Consider the following 6,514-nt stretch of genomic DNA (forward strand, 5'->3'; position numbering starts at 1 on the left):
TGTAAGCCAGGAATGAGAGCGTGACATTTCCTCTGTAACATACTGTAGGTTTTGTCCTGTTTTTAATACTCTGTCTCCATATCGCCAAGCTGCCCTAGCTCTCCCTGATGTCGCAAGCGGGGACAAGTTTATGGCATGTCTCTGGTCACTTCATTGGCTGTCTTGCTGTTGTTGGCGACATGCCAGAAGACTGCTATGTCGCAAAACAACAACTTAAAATGTAATCCTGGGCAGATAAAATCGTCTTTGTCCCCAATGCATCCCTCTTGCTTTTGTAGGGCTTTACTGGTTGTTTAGATCAGTGTTACTATCAGAAATAATTGATAATTATTGCTTTAGTTATTAACTAATATTTAAATTAATTAATTGAATCTTAACTCATTAAAACCTCATATGGGGCTCCAGTAAATGTAGTGCGCTACGTTTAGGAGCGGGTTTGGTTATTAGCAATAATTAATCATTATCAAAGATAATTATTAAAATCAATAGAACATTGATGAGAATCAATGTTAGCTTTTTCTAATCCTTTAAATCAACAATTATCAAAGATAATCGTTAATTGTTCATTTTGATGGGGCACCACCCTGGAATCAGGGACTAATAACCAGATAGTATAACAGTCTCAATATTAGATTGTTTTCTTAGGAAAATCGACATCTGAAGAATGTCGATTTTTGGGGGAAAAAAAAACAATGAATGAAGGCTTGAATCCGAGCACTGACATCCCATCAGCATGACACAGGTGTATGCAAAACAAACCAAAACACATCTCTTTGTAATATAACAAAGTTTATTTATGCAGTAATCAATTAATAATTAATACAATGCAGTCAATAAACTTCCGACTTACAACTACAAACTAAACAGTGATATGATTAGAAATGGAAACTAAAATAATCCTATAACACATAAGGTGTGTGTGTGTGAGAGTGTGTGTGTGTGTGTGTGTGTGTAAGGAGGGACGCGCACAAAATGGCGGACGTGACTCTCGTGGAGAGTACATCACGCGAGACTTCCGGCCAGGGAATATGGCCGTGAATGTGGGCAGAGAGAAACCAGTCAATGGTAGCTTAGGGACAAAGCTGAGCTTTATCACGAAGCTATCTACTAGCCAAAAATGTGCGCCAAAATGTTTGAGGGGTCGCGTGTATGTGCATGCGTGCGTGTGCATGTGTGTGTGTGTGTGTGTGGTTAGTACGAGAGAGAGAGAGAATTAAGTGATGTCCCCAAAGCCGATTTCGCGATCGTGGAAGAGAAAGCAGCTGTTAGTTTATCACTCAGAGAAGCGGTGGACGGCTCGTAAACCGTCCCGCGGTCTTTGATTCTTTAATGGATAAACTCAGTTTGCCGGTCTCACCCGTGATGGCGGAAATGCACAACAGTCCAATGTGGTTGGACCACAATACAGCAAATCAAATTTGTGATAATTAATACCCTGAGTATTAATAATGAGCGGACATGGCGGTCCGTAAACTGTACAAGCAATAACCTTGATACACAAGAATAACACACTATAATATTCTATCTCTGCCCAGACGTAAACCTCTTTCTTGAATCGCATGAGGACACAGAATGTGTGTTCATCCGTCCTTTAACTCAGACTCGGTTCCTCGAGGCTTGGGTGATGACGGGTGGCCGTTTCCTCGCTCTGTCGGCAGGCGGTACGGCTGCTGATTCTCAGCGGGCTGGCGGAGAAATCAGCGACGTTGACTTGACTGAAGAGGGAAGAGAAATCTTTTCTCTTCACTTCTGCAGGCAAACGGATGACGATGCGGATTGCTCGGCGGTCTCCTTCGGATCCGTTAGAGTGTTCAGTGGAACACAGAGTAATCTCAACTCGTCCAGCGAGATGGAGATTGTATGGCCACAGTTTCAAGTCGGACATTACTTCCTTGTGCCACGAGGCTGCACCTGAGAGCAGCGATGAGCTGCATCTATGCACGGCGAGCAAAGTTGCTGGAAGAAAATCCCGGAAGCATTTCAGAGGTATTTCTGCTCCTGATGATGTCATGTTTGAGGTGCTTTCTGTCGTGTGCCTCATCCAATAGGAGTTGAGAGTTCGATCCTTTAGTGAGCAAGGCTTCATGGGATTTGTAGTCTGTTTTGGACTCCCTTTGTTTGATTTTGGCGCAGTTTTTATCAGTAAGATTTATGACTTGGTATGTGGGGGCCCGAGTTAGGTTTTACGACTGTGTTAGGCCTGCCTTTGTCTTCTATCTGAATACATGAGGCCCAACATTTTCCCTGCATTTGTAAGTTTTACTGTTGTTTCCAACGTGTCAGAACACTGCTATAGTGCTTTCTTCCAGCCGCAAGAAGGCCCGGTAAAGCTGCCTTCTCAGATCCCCACTCTTGACGAGCCAAGAACGAGAACACGTTCATGGTGTGTTTGTTGCTGTTGGGTCCGTGCCATGATTGTCACATTCCAACAAAGTTTTCGAACCCCGTTGCAGTTAAGTGAAGCACAAAACTACAGACAAAAATGTCCAGCTTTAAGCAAAAAAAAAACACAGTTTTGCTGAACGAGTCCCCCTGGCCTGCTACGTGGATGCGTGACATGCTCTTCCGTGCACTACACAGCTATGTGATTCAGTTCGCAAGGCAACCACCTCGCTTTAACGATGTCCTGTCCTCCACTGTCACAGACTGGACATCTCGATTTTGTGCTCAGAGGTAAAATATTGTTCTTTCATGTGCAGATGAACAGGCCATTCTTGAGAGCTGTCTTTGAGGGGACTGCATACCAGTTCAAAGTCCTGAAACTTTGTGTCGATGCGACACTTGCACAGCTGAAGCCGAGGGATTTCCATGTATTGAACTACATCAACACTTGGTTGCTTTTAGCACAATCCGAGGAACAACAAGGTCGACTCTGGTACTCCATGACCCAGGCTCCGCTGGGCTTGGACGCCCTAGCTCTTAAATCACCAGCGAAATGCAAATATGCTTTCACTAACACCTGCTTGCTACACTAAGTATTGTGCAAGATTCGGGGAGACAGGGAAACTATGCTGCTGGCTGCACCACAATATCCCAACAACATTTGTTTCCTGGAGCTGGTAGAGCTGTTGGAAATTCTCCCATGGGAAATTCCTTTGAGGAGGGATCTGTTCTTGCAAGCCCGAGGCACAATCTGGCTTCCCCAGCTGGAGATGTGGAGATTTCATGTCTGGTCCCTGAATGGCTCAACTGCAACAATAGGGTTGTCGCAGCAGATGATCAACACCATACTCCAAGCCAAGGGCCCCTCAACAAGGCAGCTGGATGCCTTAAAATAGTGACTTCTCACTGACTAGTGTTCTTCCCATGGTGAGGACCCAGTGCTTTGCCCTGTGCAGACAATATTCTGCTTCTTGCAAGAGCGCTTGGAGGCAGGACTTAATCCATCCACGCTTAAAGCATACGTCACTGCCATAACAACCGGCCATGACCCCTTGGGTGGTTTGTCTGTGGGCACTTATTGTCTGTGGTCAGTAAATTTTAGCGTTGTTTAAGATGGCTAAGACCCTCTCGCTCTGTTACCATCCCGGCGTGGGGCTTAGCACTGGTATTAGATGCGCTTACAGGTTCCCCATTTGAGCCAATAGAGGGGGAAATCTTCTGCATAATCTCTTTGAAGACTGTGCTCCTACTCGCTCTGAAATCAGTCAGACGTGTTGGGGACCTTCAGGCCTTGTCAGTCAACAGCTGTAATAGAGTTTGTACTGGGTTTGTCAAAAGCTGTTCTCAAGCCCAGAGAGGGTTATGTGCCCAAAGTGCTGGCCAACCCAATTAAGGCTCAGGTTGTCACCCTACAAGCATTCTCTCCTCCTCCTTTTGAGTTCGATGAGGCTAAGAGACTGCACATGCTTTGCCCTATGAGCGCATTACACATATACATTGACTAAACAAGTCAATTCAGGCTGTCTGAATAGCTCTTTGTATGCTTTAAATGTCATTCAAAATGTCTGGTTGTATACAAGCAAAGAATTTCCCACTGGGTTGCAGATGCCATTGTACTTGCTTACAAGTCGCAAGGCATACAGTGTCCCATTGGTCACGTGGCCTCCTCCTGGGCCTGGGCAAAGGGCGTGTACTTAGAGCAGTGTTCCCCAACCACTGTGCCAGGGCACACTAGTGTGCCATGAAAGATTGTCAGGTGTGCTGTGGAAAATTATAAAATTCCACAAAATAAATAAAAGCATGAAAAAAAATCGTTTTCTCCGAAAGGTGGGGAGTTTGGATCCCTGAAATTATTATATTTTTTTTCATGCATTTATTTTGTGGAATTTTATAATTTTCCATGGCTTACTGGACTGAAGCCGCCTTTCCACTGTATTCAACAAACAAGATGACAGACAGATGGAGTGTCGTACAGCGGCTGTGTGGATTTTAAACCATCTGCAGAGGCAGAATATCAGATCTGTTGAATATATTGTAATATTTCTGCATTTAGACCTTATGTGACCACCTGACTGAATGTGATGTATTCATTCAAAACGGAGCACAAAGTGAGAAACACTGACGATTTTTGTCCTAAACTTTATTCTTAACGCATACTACTTCTACATATTGGACAGTTATGAAGTAAAAAATGATCACGTTGCAAATATATATATATATGTAAAAGGCTTTTGTAATTAAATGTGAACATGTCATATAGTTCTACACTTGCCTTCATATTTAAATCATATCTAAATATTTAAATTTCTACTCCCTATTTGCTGAATTATTGTTGTAGTTGTTGTTGTTGTTAGGCACCTATTAATTATAATAATAGCTATAAAACCAGCAATAATAATGATGATCATGAAAAGATCTTTTGTGAGTGCCTTCTCCCATGCAACGAACATTGCATGACTGTGGCAATGTTTTTGCAAAATAAAATTATGTGGTTCATTACACGTCTCAGGGCAGTTCCGAAGTGAAATGTCCACTGTGTGGTGCTAAAAGTGAGTGAAATGTTCTCCTTAACAGCTGAGGTTAAGGTTAATGTTCTATAGAGATTTAAATAAAAATAAAAAAAAACCTCCCTACTCTAAACCTAAATCAAACCATTCGTGTCATAAAAAGCAAATGTCAGATGAAAAACACAATTTCTGAAGCAACCACCTTATTTTGTGGTGCTTCTGACACTTTCGGCTCACGTGTCGACCTGTGTGCTCTTCAGGATTTGTACCCGATCCTTTATATCCCAAGTTGGCAACACTGGCTCTGGGACGGACAAGCCTGGCAACGCTGGCTCTGGGACGGACGAGCCTGGCAACTCGTTGACCGTGGCAGGCGTGGGCGCTGGCTCGTTGACCGTGGGTGCAGACAATTTTTGAGGTAGGGTCTTCATGGACCTATGCACCGACATCAGTGGCAGATCATACAACTTGGAGACAGGGGCCCATGGACAGCTTCATGAAGGGGGCCATGGACGCAGGTTTTGGATCGGGGTTCCCGCCATAATCCATTGTACAAGGGGAACCGCTAAGTTCCAGAGCCTTCTCCACATAATTGCAGAGCATCCAGTGAGGATCAGCCAGAGGCATGAGTTCCCTCAGTGCACTATTCAGACCGGCCCGGAAGAAAACCACCAGAGAACGGTCTGGATAGTGCACTACATTTGCCAGCTTTAAACACTCATGGGTGTGATCCTCAACTGGACGGTCCCCTTGCTGAAGGAGCAGAATCCTGACAGCCGCTAGATCCATTTCTGGGTCAGTCTTTCTACGATGAGACAGGAGAGGATTGAGGATCTAAATGCAGCCTTTTTTAATAAAACAAAAGTAAACTCAGAGCATAATGAAACAAAACACAGGGAACAAAGCACAGCATAATACAGATGAAGACTGACAAAGAAACCAGGGGAAAACAAGGGCTTAAAAACACAAGGGAAAACAAGGGAATGAGGAACACCTGGGAAAACAATCAGGGGAAAACCAATCATGAAAAGAAACTACAAAGGACAACAAAACTAACAGGAAACAGGAACAGGGAACTAAACCAGAATTTCAACATAAAAGTCAAGACAAAAAACAGGGAATATGTGACAATATATCCTGTAATTCTGTATCTGTCTGCTGTATTTCTGTATTGTATACATGAATGTATAGATGAATAGTATACTGTATGTACGCAAAGTTTTTAAACAGGAATATACTAATTAGATTATGTTTAAATGGGTATGTGTTTGTAGAAGTAGTAGTCTAAATCTGAAAAATAAAATGTAAAAATAGTGATTTTTCATATTGAACTTGTGTTTGAAGAGGCAGTAGTGTAAATATGACAAATAAAATGTAAAAATAGTGACTTTAAATGTTGAACACATGGGTTTGTACAAGTAGCATGTCTAAATATGAATTTATATGTTTGTTTGTTTTTTACGTGCACATACCGGTACATATTGCACCATACTGTATACTTGTATCCTGTATTGCACTAAACCGTAATATACTGTACCAATGCTTTGATAAACATCATGTGAATAAGACTTTTAAATGATTTATCTATGACAGTATGCTCCGTGCATCTGCGGTTGAAAAAAATA

This window comes from Myxocyprinus asiaticus, chromosome 14 (assembly GCF_019703515.2).
Source record: "Myxocyprinus asiaticus isolate MX2 ecotype Aquarium Trade chromosome 14, UBuf_Myxa_2, whole genome shotgun sequence".
NCBI classification, from domain to species: domain Eukaryota; kingdom Metazoa; phylum Chordata; class Actinopteri; order Cypriniformes; family Catostomidae; genus Myxocyprinus; species Myxocyprinus asiaticus.